A 12298-nucleotide genomic window follows, 5' to 3' on the forward strand; every position below is an offset into this window, starting at 1 on the left:
AAGAAGGAATTATATCTGCAATAAAATGTATGTGTGGATGAATATATATCTATTTTAGTATAAGCATGTGTTATGTGTGAGTCTAGATTTAACCATATTTTAAATTATGAATCAGACTCTGAAATTTTTGCTTAAAACTTTGCCGTGACTTTCTTCTGCACTTAGGCTGTTACCTAATTCACTGGCTGAGGCTCTGTGTGACGCGGACCCGGCTTCCACTGTACCTCACTCCGCCCGTCCCCACTCTGCGCACTCCAGCCGCTCTTCTTGGGGGCTGAATGCACTAAGCTTGGTCTTTTTCAGGCCTCTGCTTTTTCTCCCCAGCTCACTCTTACCTCATGCTTTAAAATGTCTGATTCTTTGGTATTATGTGGATCTCACTTTCTGAGACAGCCAGGCTCTGATCACCCTTTCCAGGACAGCCCTCTCCCTGGTCACTGTCCCCCATCTCTACCTGTGGGACAGATGCTTCTTGTCTGCCTTCATCACTGGAATATAAAGTCCATGGAAGGAGAGACCTTGCCTGTCTTGTTGTCTCATCCTGGTATCTAGCAGAGTATTCCAGCACACAGTAGGACATCAGTGAGCATACGCAGAAGGAATAAAGCATAGATATAATGTAAGTCCATAAAAATGGTGAGAATTATATATGAAACTCTTTATAGTGGTTATCTCGGAATGGAAGGAGAAGGAAATTGTAGTGTTTTTAGTATACCTGACAATGCCTAACAAATATTTCACGTGAACACATTTGGATTTGGTGAGAAAAAATGTTTTTTAAATGTTTCATTTTGGTTTTTTCTTCTTTTTTACATTAAGCTATTATTTTTCCCCAGAATTGTAATCTAGACATGGTCCGATAAACCTTTAAGCATAAATAGAAAAGGTCCTCCGATGATGTAACGTGGATCATGTCCTTGACATCCTTGAAAGCTTTCACAGGCACATGAAAGGAAAAAATAGAATCATGATGCTGGAAGGGACCTGCTGTTAACCTAATCCAGCTCCCTTCCTTTACTAATGAGGGAGCTGAATCTCTAAAATGCAGGTACTTCAAAAGTAGAAAGATAAATGTATGGCAAGTTGGAGTTCTGACTCTGTAACTAATTACTGGGTAACCTTGGACTGGTCCTGTGTCTCCTCTGAGCCAGTTTTCTATACTTTTAATATATGAGGGGTGAGGGGGGGGACTTCCAGTGGGGGTCCAGCGGTTAAGACTCTGTGCTCCCAGTGCAGGGGGCACTGGTTTGATCCCTGGTTGAACTAAGATCCCACATGCTGTAGGACACAGCCTTAAAAAAATTTTTTTAATTAAAAAAAAATATGAGGGGGAGGGGTTGTCTTGCTGACCTCTAAGGATCTGTTCTGTTCTATGAACCCATGTTCCTACTGATGACTTAATAAAACAAGTCCTACATGACAGATTGAGACTATCCATTTCTAAATATCTGAAAATGTAACCAAGATTAATTTCCTAAGTTACTGGTTACAGACCAGGACACGCTACTTCTGAATTTAGGGGAGGTAAAGAAAGGAAGATAAGGATGTGACCACTCTGAGCACACCTCCCAGGTAGGATGTAGGAAATCTCAAGAGACAGTTCCCACTACCCTAAAAACCAAGAACAAGCTGAATAAGCAAAGCGATTTTAATTGTTTAAAGATCAGAGACCTACATATGCAGAAGGAAATAAATGCTAGAGAGGGATGAATGTTTCCTAGGAGAGTTCCCACCTGTTTTCACCTCTGGGGATAGGGAAGAAGGAAGAGTGAACCTGGCATGGAAGGTGGTAAAAAGAAATCAGCACAAATTTTAATGGACGCTTAATGGCCACGTGTCAGCTGATACGATGGGCTGGAATTCCTAGGTACCCCCATCACTAAGCTTTTGGTAGCCCCCCTGCCGCCGTTTTCCCACACAACTCTCACCGAGGGCACATAGTGGTATGCGGAAGCCTGCAGACGGGTAGGAGAGCCAAGAGGCATCTTCTAGGCGAGATGAAAGCTTTCCCGCATACAAATGCTTGCTTTGGATGGAGGCGGGGCAGGAGAGTGAGAGCTTACCGCCAGGCATGTAAGGCTTTCACTGAGTGTAAGGTAGCAGGTGGCTGAAGGGTGGGGGCAGAGAAGCAGAATGGAGATGGGTCTCCCCAGGAGCAGAAGGCTGGAAACAGGATGGTAGAGTAAAGGGGCTCGAAAGTCTGGTGGCCAAGTGTTTTGATCAGAGAGAAAGCGGCTTTGACTCAGAAAATTGGCGGACAGGTAGAAAAGCATAGAGAGGTCTTTGGAGTTCTACCAGTAGTTGCATCCTAAGAACTGAATATATTCTGAGGATAATTATTATTTTTTAACCTACTGTTTGTGTGCATATAATAAAAAATTAATATTATGACCTATGAAGAGTCAGACCAACCCAAGTCAGGTAGCACAACATTGAACAGAAGCAGACCCACAGATAGCCCAGAGCGTGGAATTAGCAGACGGGGCTTTAACGTAGCTATGAAAACTAGGTGAAAAAAATCTAGTGGACAAGGTAGAGAAAAGACACCTAATGGAAATTCAGATCTATAGGAAAAATAAGAGGATATCAGACACTATAAATAGGTACATAAATATATGAAAAATCTTATTCTGTACATTTTTCATTAAAACAATGACTGTAGAAAGCAGAAATAACAAAGTGTTGTGTGGTTTGTAAAATCTGTAAGTGAAGTATAGAGCACAAAATCAGGAAAGAAGGAATGGAAGATATATGCAAAAATTCATACCAAAATATTAGTAACACGAATCTAATGACCGAGTGAATATGACCAAGTGAAGTTTATCTCAGAACTGTAAGGTGTGTTCAGCATTTGGGGATCAGTCAAGGTAATTCACCAGATTAAGAGTGTCAGTCAATTATACTTCAATTAAAAGAAGAGTATCCCGATTTCCCTGGTGGTCCAGAGGTTAGGACTCGGTGCGTTCACTGACGCAGGCCCAGGTTCTCTCCCTGGTTGGGGAGCCCAGATACTGCAGACCTCACGGTGCGACCAGAAAAAAAGAGTATCAGCGAGAAAAATTGTCTGACCATTTTAATGAAAGAATGAAAATCATTTTATATAACTTAACTATTCGTGATGGCAACATCAATCAGAAATAGGAGGTAACATGTCCAATCTGCCAGTGGACATCTACAAAAATCACAACAGTTCTCATACCTAAAAGTAAAACATTGAATGTTTTCCTTCCATCGTTGAGTATCAGGCAAGGACACGCATTCTCACCTTTTATATGCAGCCTTGAACTGGAAGCCTTAGAGCAATAGGCAAGAGATGGGGAGATGACAAACATTACAGAGGAGGAATTCAAGCTCTTCATTCTCAAGGACATGATTGTATATACATAAAACTCTAGGGACTCTAAGAAAGAAAAGTGGAACAGATAGGTGAATTTCACAAGGTCAACTTGCTAAACGATTGGGTATCCACATGAAGAGAAAAAACAACCCCTAAACCTCTGCTTCAATCATATAGACGCACTATTTAGTGTCAATTTGAAATGAACCATAGACTAAATTTTAAAAGCAGGAGCCATAAAACTCGTAAAAGAACACGTATCACGTATATGCACCTTCATGTGGGCAAAGATATCTGAGGACACAAAAGCACCGACCCTAAAAGAAAAGGTTAAGAGAAAAATTGGGCTTCAACAGGTTGTTGTTTCAGTGTGATCATCAAATGACATCTGTAAGTAAATTAATAGGTACGCTGCAGACTGGGAAAAAAGTCTTGCGATGCCTGTGTGACAAAAGACTTAAATCCACACTATAAAAGAACATTTAAAAAATCAATGATGAAAAGGCAGACCACAGACACTTTCTGACAGCTCTTTTGTACAGGACAAAAGTGCTGAGTGAACTCCCGTGGCTTCAGAGAAGGCCCTGAGGCAGACGACAAAAGGACTCCAAGGTGGTTGCTATTCACCAGTCTACAGGTGTGGTTGAAATCAGAGCCTGAGCGAAAGCCACCTGGGGCACCAAAAGCATCTTTGATAGGCAAGTTCAACTCCCATGTACGCTCCTGTGGCGCTCCCAGAATTAAGCTGAATGAAACTGCTGGCAATGTATTTTCTGAGTTTAAATCTTCCTTAAGAATATGGGGGACTAATAAGGAAGAGAGAGAAAAGCACAGCAGAAGGGCAGGAGCTGGGCCACGAGATCAGGATCTTAAATAACTAAGAGGAATATACCACCGCAGAGAGGAAGATACAGATGTTTCTGCTGACTTTTTAGTAAGACGAAACAGAGGCACTGTAAACTTATGTAGAATGAGCTAGACTGGATCAAAATCATCTCTTTAGCAAAACGTCTCACAAACAACAAACAAGAAATAAATGAAGTTCACCAAAGCGAAGAGAGAGGGCCAGCAAAATCAATAATATAAACAAAAATTGCCCGTTCCAGTTATTTATATGGGACAGTGCGAAAATACTTTTAAATGAGAATATTTAGGATGCTGTACGCTACAATTTAGGCTTGAAAGTAAAAACAGTGACTACAATGATGGGGGAAGGGTGTTCACTGAGAAGTTAAAATGTTCAAATGTCCTTAGGAGGATAGGAATTAATATAGAAATATTTAATAGTAACTGAGATTTAATTAAAATCCATTTAGATATTTATTTTAAAATAAGGGTATTTACTACACGAAGAGATGCACAGTAGGCTCCGAACATCAGAGGATAAGGGAGTTACAGGCTCCTTCGTTCTCTGAGGAAAAGGGGGAAAGAAGAATCATCTCACGGTTTCCTCGGGCCAGCGTGGCCTCGCTGGGTGCTTCTGGCTCTGGGTCCCCCAGGAGGTAGCCCTCCAGCCCACGGCTGCCGTCAGCTCAGATTCCAGGTTCACGTGGCTGTTGGACTGAGACCTCAGGTACTGGCCACGTGGGCTGTGCAGTGCCCTCACGACACGGCAGCTGGCCGGCCGCACGTGGGTAATCTGGGAGAATGAGGGAGAGTGGGCGAGCGCAGCCCGAATGGAAGCCGCCGTCTGTGTATGAGCTGGTCTCAGATGCACCATCATTTCTGCTGTAAGCTGTTTATCGGAAGTGAGTCACTAGAGCCAACGCATACTCAGCATGGAGGGATTACACAGCGCGTGTGTACCAGGAGGAGATAAGGGAATCTTAGAGGTTGCCTATCACTGCGCGCGCGCGTGCGTGCGTGCGTGCGTGCGTGTGTGTGTGTGTGTGTAGTGCTGGCGTCGAATAAAACCACAAACCCAAGCTTAGGTAGGGAGAGACTCTCCCTAAGGATTATCGCAAAAAGGGAAAGAGCTATTGCAGTGCGGAGATGAACCACGAAAGCTGCAAGCATCTCAAAAATCAGACAAAAAGCGTTTTTGGTTTTTGTTTTATAGGGAAAGCAGAGGAGTCTAGAAGAACCGGTGTTTGGGACAGTTTTCCCGAGGGCCAGCTTATCTTCAGGAGGGTCCTAAAGGGAGGCTCCGGCTGAGGGTGGGTCAAAGTTCAGGAACTGGGCAAGGAGAGAAATTGCACTGAACTTCGGTTAAAGAGGACTTGTTCTCATTGATCTGTGCGGACGGGCAGCTCGGCGAATCATTGTGGGGCGAGTAATGGGGACGCGGAGGGTGCGTGTTTGGTCTTGGGAGGGGTAAGCCTCAGGCATCCAGGGGTCTCATCTAAGTCCTATGGGGAGGGGGTTTCTTGCAGGGAGCTAGTTCCTGGAGCTGGTGGGGAGGGTGAATTCTTTAACTGTCTGTTTTCCAGGATCACAGACTCGGTACAATTCACCGTTGTCAGTGACAGAGACATAGTTTGGTCTCACCGAAAGCTAACTGACACTGTCATGGGTCTTGAGAGATGGTTAGAATTTTAGTAGATTTAGAGACCCCAGGTTTAAGTAGCTTTGGATGTGCTAGTATAACAGCATCTACTTCATGGGGGCTTAAGGAAGAGGACGTGTAATCACCGCACTGAACAAGAAGTGTGCAGGTGGGCGTTGCCAGCCCTGCTCCAGAGGCTGGGCCATACCTGGATTCTGGGTGGGTCTCTGCCATCCTCTGGACCTTTTCTTCCACATTGTAAGGTCATTGCTGCTCTGAGCACCTGCCCTCATGCTAAAGTTTCTCAAGAAGGAGAGAAGCAGGTCAGACAACAAAGGGGCTTTGCTTTTGTCAAAGAGAAAAAGCTGTCACAGAAGAGACATCACAGGCTTCCTTGCCATCCCCTGACCACCTTAGCGTGAGCATCCAGAAACGTGAGGGATGTGAGCGTCAGATAAGGGAGGATGGCATGGCCGGGACTCACCCAAATCGTGAGGCCCATCCTCTGGCTGCCTCCCTCCAGATCAGGGTCACTATCACCTGAGGGAACAAAGAGCTTTGTTAGCAGGAATGGAAGGGTGAAGGGTGGTCACGAATGGCCAAGCAAAGTCAGCGTCTGCCCCAGGGCACTTCAGACAGAGGCCCTTCTGCGTGATTCAGAACACCTGGCTGACACACAGGCTGCCGGCCCCGCTCAGGGCTGCCGGCTCAGTGGCTCTGAGATGGGGTCCCAGCACGTGCACTTCTGAAATGTTCCCAGGAGATGCTGATGTGCTGATCTGGGAAGAAACCTTTGAGAACCACTGGTTGTAGGCCAAGTTTGGGGGCCGGAAATTCCTGTTTCAAATGTGGAGAATATGGATTAATTAGGGGCTGAATGTGTGGGATCCGTCCACGTTCCGTGCACCCCACAGAACGGCGAGTCCGATGGCCAGTGGAGAAGTTTAGAATTTACACTCATTGTGGTCTAGATCACCTTGTCCAATAGAAGTATAATGTGAGCCACGGGGTAATTTTAAATTTTCTTGTAGACATTTAAAAAATAAGAAGAAATTGTGAAATTAATTTTAATATTTTATCGAACCTATTTAAAATGCAATTACTATAAAATTATTAATGAGATACTTTACATTTTTTAAATTAAGTCTTTAAAATCCATGTGTATTTTCTAACGTTTCAGTTCGTACAATTTCTACTAGCAACATTTCAAGTGCTCTGTAGTCACATGTAGCTAGTGGCTACAGTATTAAACACTAGGTATGTATTGCATGAATTTATATAGAGGTTTTCCTTGACCCCCCCCCCCCCCTGCCCCCAGCTTAAGGTCCTTCCCACAACACTGCCACCCCAAGGGCTACGGGGTGGGGGTCAAGAAGACCGTTTGCAGTGGTTTTGGTAAGAGGGCCTGAAGCCCTGGGAGTCAGAGCTTTGGCGAGCAGAAGATAACTGCTTTTGTTACATGAACTCCTGCCGTTTCTGTTACGTTATCCCTCACGTCAATCCCCTGGTTAGCTGACCCTGTCAAAAGTGTTCTTAGGGCTTCCCTGGTGGCGCAGTGGTTGCGAGTCCACCTGCCGATGCAGGGGACACGGGTTCGTGCCCCGGTCCGGGAAGATCCCACATGCCGCGGAGTGGCTGGGCCCGTGAGCCATGGCCGCTGGGCCTGCGAGTCCGGAGCCTGTGCTCCGCAACGGGAGAGGCCACAATGGTGAGAGGCCCGCGTACCGCAAAACAAAAACAAAAACAAAAACAAAAAACAGCTGCAGTGAGGACCATGGTGAGTGGTGACGGACTGCATTAATTGACCGACATCGTCTTAATCAAGCTCCACAAACCCTCCTCAATTAAGCGGTAATTAATCACGAAGAGAGATGCTCAGATTGACGATGGGGCAGGATGGCAGTTGCAGGAGGGACAGAGCTGACAGGTGAAGCCCCTTTGTCTGGGTCCCAAAGGTGTATGGAACGTGATTTCTCTAAACTGGCCTGATAATAAAAATCAACAGAGGCACTTATTAAAGTTACAGATGCTAGGGTCCCTCAACTGGGGATTCTGAGATTCAAGTTTGGAAAACGTTACCGTAAACTAAACTGCATCAGGAGAACCCTGTGCTAGACAATATTCTGGGACTCCCTGGGCTGAAATCCCGCGGACTGGGTGGTACACAGCTGGTTTGTAGGCTCCCATATAGCTGCCGACGGCCGGCAGGGGGCAGCAAAGAGCTTCCACGTGTTGAAATCTGTCCGCGTGCTGTGACTGCGATGAGAGCCTGTGAAGGCGTCACCGGGGGAGTTTCCCGGGGTGACGTTGGAGCATCGGCAGCTCGGCCCGAGGTTGGGCGGTAGTCAGGGCACAGGTAGGTGGGCCTTGCACCTACGGAAGATGCGGAGTTCCTGAACAGTTTCAACTGGGGAAGCAATAGGTCTCCTGTGTTTTCGGAAGCTCAGTGTGGCAGCTGCAGGGCAGGTTCTGGCAATACAATGGTGGGGGTGCCGGGAGGGGCGTATTAGGAAGGGTCTTCACCTCCTATTGCGCGTGCAGCGCCGGGCAGGCAGCTTAAGCTCCAGGCTGCTGTTTAACGTGCAAAATGGGAGGAATGATGGGATCCACTTCATATGGTTGTTACTAAATGAATTAATCCACTTAAACTGCTTAGTGTGATGTCGCCAAGTGCTTAACTACTGATTAAATGTTAACGATTAGTAATATCTTCATTGTAATTACAGAGACTTTGTGGTCTCATTCACAGGACGTGGTGAGAGGCTGGCTGTGAGGTGGGAGGGGGCTGGAGACCAGACGTGGAGCAGGTTTTCAGGGAGGAGACCTGCTCTCCCAGGGGGGCAGTCAGCCCCACCTGGGGCCCCTGTCCCCGTGAGGATGGAAATACTGGGGGTCTGAGAGTTGACAATGACTCTAGGAGGAGACTGTGTCCAGGGGGCATCAGAGTCCCCCAGAGAGGTGACCAAACAAACGATTGAATGTCAGGTTAGAATAAACTTGGAAAAGAGGAGGAAGGTGAGATCGGAACTGCCATTCAAGGGTTTAAGGCTACTTGACAGGTGAGCCTAGGCAGGTGTGAGGGGGACCTCCCATCGCACTGTGATTTGTTTATAAGTAGACATAGGAAACTTACACATAATAAAATTAATAGCAGCTAATGTTCATTGATGGCAAGCCACCAGTCACTGTTCCAGGCACTCTATCGGCGTCATCTCCTCTTCCCCTGCAATCACCCTACGCATGGGTATCATCCCCACTTTGCAACAAGGAACACGGAGCACAGGTTGTTTAAGCAGCTTTAAGGTGTCACAGCTAATAAGGGCTCAAACCCAGCTGATCTGAGTCCAATTCCCACCTTCAGAGATGTCTGGGCAGGGCTCTGCTTTAGGAATTTGAATTTTAAGAACAGCCATATTGAGGTACACCTGGTATTCATAAACTGTGCATAGTTAATGTTACAATCTGATGAGCTTGTCCGTACGTATACACCCGAGAAACCATCACCACAATCACGGTTATAAGCATATCCGTTACCTCCAGAAGCGTCTTTGTGCCCCTTGGGTATTTTTGTTTGTTTTTATGTTAAGACCGTGTAACACAAGGTCCACACCCGTGACAACTGTTTTAAGTGTTCCATACATTGTTGTTAACTGCAGGCGCTGTGTTGCACAGCAGGTCTCTAGAACGTTTTCATCGTGCATAACTGAAAGGTTAGCCCATCAGTGGAGTGTGGAGGGGGGACTGGAGGAGGGGAGAGACCAGAAGGAGGGGCGGGCGTGGTGGTGAGGGCCTGCTGCAGGGGAACTTAGAGACCAGATCTCCAGAAACTCTGATCAATGAAGAAGGCAGAGACGTAACAACAGTAGCTTCTTTTACTGTGCTTTATCTGAAAGCCTCCGATAATTGCACCCCCAAACGCTCACCCCTAAACAACATCTTCTGTCTTTCACTGGAGGAGGTGTTTAAGGTGTGGATGGGCCGTTTTAACAAGTTGCTCAGTTTTCCTGCATCTCTCCCATGTACTGAATATGTAGGAGGGGTACATGTTACTAAGCTTCTGTTTGTTTTTCTCCTGTTAGTGTGTCTTTTATGGGATTCTCAGCCGACAACCTAGAAGGGTGGAGGGAAATGAGTTTTCCTCCCCGATATATACTGGTGTTTTAGAGACAGCTGTTGGGCAGGAATACATGTTTAAGTTCCCTAATCCTGTTAAGTTGCTCGCTGCTTTCCTGTCCTTTGGGATGTCAGTGTGTTGAATCTCATGACTAGATTTTTTGAAATTGAGCCATCTTTTCTGTTTTGCAGAGATACGTTACCATTTCGGGTAGATCACTCATGAATGCCAGCGACCTTAACGCCCTAATGGAGCCTTACGTTAGTCTGCCAGGAGAAGTGTTTTGCAGGAGCTGTCACGTATCTTTAGGCTAAAACCACGTTCCTAATTCTCTATTTCTCCTCTTTATAATTCTTCGGTGCCTCTCTTTTGTTCTCTGAATTTCAAACTCTTCTGAGTATATCCAGGGCCCTTCACACTTTACATCTCATCCCTCACCTGTCTTCTCTTCTAAGCCTCTCATATCCAGCCAGTCACTATAGCTTGATAATTGTCACCTTTGAATGTTTCTTTAATCCAATCCCTATTTTCCATATTTAGAATCCTTGCTTCAGTTCAAGCCTCAAAGCCTTTATCTCAGCACCATTCTAAATGGGTTCAAGAATCATTGTTGTAAGACAGAGACGGGAGTCTGTCTCTTAATTGTTCAAAATCCTAAAATGGGTCTCCTTCCCCCCACAACATAAGAGCAAACTTATCACGTCAGTACAGCACAGCCATGACCAGGTTCCTGTCCGTGGGACACATTTCCCTGGGAAGACCGTCTGGGTGACAATTTGCAGTGCACACCTATGGCTGCGTGGTGAAGCCCTTTCTCAAAGGGAGCTCACTTCCCTCTCCGTGAAGGGGATCTGGATCTGTGAACTGACTCCTACCTGGGAATCTGGCAAAAGGCCACACATCCCTCACCCCACGCCCCCCCCCCACTGCCACTCTGGTATCTCAAATCAAGCATATGTCTGCCAGGTCTGAAATGTTCCTGTGTATATTGCAGTGTAAGAGGCTGAACATGTAGTTAAGCCCAAGTATGTCTGTGACCAGGTCGCCGTCATTGCGTCATCCCACCTGTTAAATCAGGCCTCACCTTGCTTCCCCTGGCTTACTGTGGAAATCATACCTCCCGTTCACGAGGGCAGTGCCCTCATAACCCAATCACCTCCCGGAGGCTCCATCTCCTAACAGCATCGCAGTGGGGGTTAGGTTCCAACACCTGACTTTGGGGGCGGGGGAGACACAAACATTCAGGTCATAGCAGTCCAGCTGGCACAATCCAGTGTTGTGTTCGCCTTCCACCATCTAATGCCCTCAGAACACTTTGCCATTCATGTGGCTTCGGCTGTGTCCACAAAGACTGGAAGGATTAGGTAACAGGTGGTGTATTACACCCCGTCCTGCAGTAAAGCCTCATTTCCGCACCTTGGCTTTGCTGGAATAAAACTCTTGAGATCAGTCCGAAGCACGGGGTGCCCCTGGGTGGGCGGAGTCTGGAGGAGCGTCGACGGCCCCCTGTGAATCAACCACCCTGTGTGATGCCAGCAGAGTTCTTCATAAATACATCTTTAAATGCAGGGAGAGGCTGGTTTCTCTCCACGTGAGGGAGGGTTGCTTTCACCGCAAGGCATGACGAGAGGGATTTGAGAGGTCAAGGTCCTCAGCCTGTACGTGCCATCCCTTGGGGTCCCGTCTCTCCCCATCAGTTCCGGTTCCCTTAACTTGGCACAAGAGACCAAAGAGAATTATCATCTAACGGTCACTATAATTCAGTGGTCCTTACAGACTCTGTGTTTGACCCGCATTCACCTGCAGCCGCAGGGGATGAGGGCTGCTTTCGGAACTGCCCTAGACACCTTTTGATTTTCTACCTGCAGCCTGAGTTGAGGATTCAAGGCTTTGAAGCCGCCAGCCCATGTTTCAATATTTCTAATCAGCATTATCAGCTCAGCTTCTAAGCGGCATACAGTAATTAATTACTGAATCAACAACTTGCCCTCTACGTGCACCCCCCGAGCCAGCTGCTGAGGAAGTCCCCTGCACACAGCACTTATCAGTGTCCCATTTCTCCAGCAGCACGCTCCCTTCTGGCCGCCAGAGCCACGTGTGTGCTCTAGTGGTGCCTCCCGACGTGGGCTATGTAGACCCTTCTGTTACGGCGGGGACGACTGCCGTGGATGTGCAGGTAGGTGGGGCTGGCCCCTGGCCAGCTGGCTGTCTGTCTTTGCCTCTTTCGGTGGCTGCCAGCCCACTGGTGGGCCAGGCCAGGTTCCAGGGCAGCTGGCCATGGGGCCCTTGGGGCCGGAGGCTGGTGGCAGCCCATTGGCGGACAGGTGAGCCCCTGGCACTGATAGGCCAGAGAGAGGACTCC

This window comes from Leucopleurus acutus (assembly GCF_964270905.1).
Source record: "Leucopleurus acutus genome assembly, chromosome: 17".
NCBI classification, from domain to species: domain Eukaryota; kingdom Metazoa; phylum Chordata; class Mammalia; order Artiodactyla; family Delphinidae; genus Leucopleurus; species Leucopleurus acutus.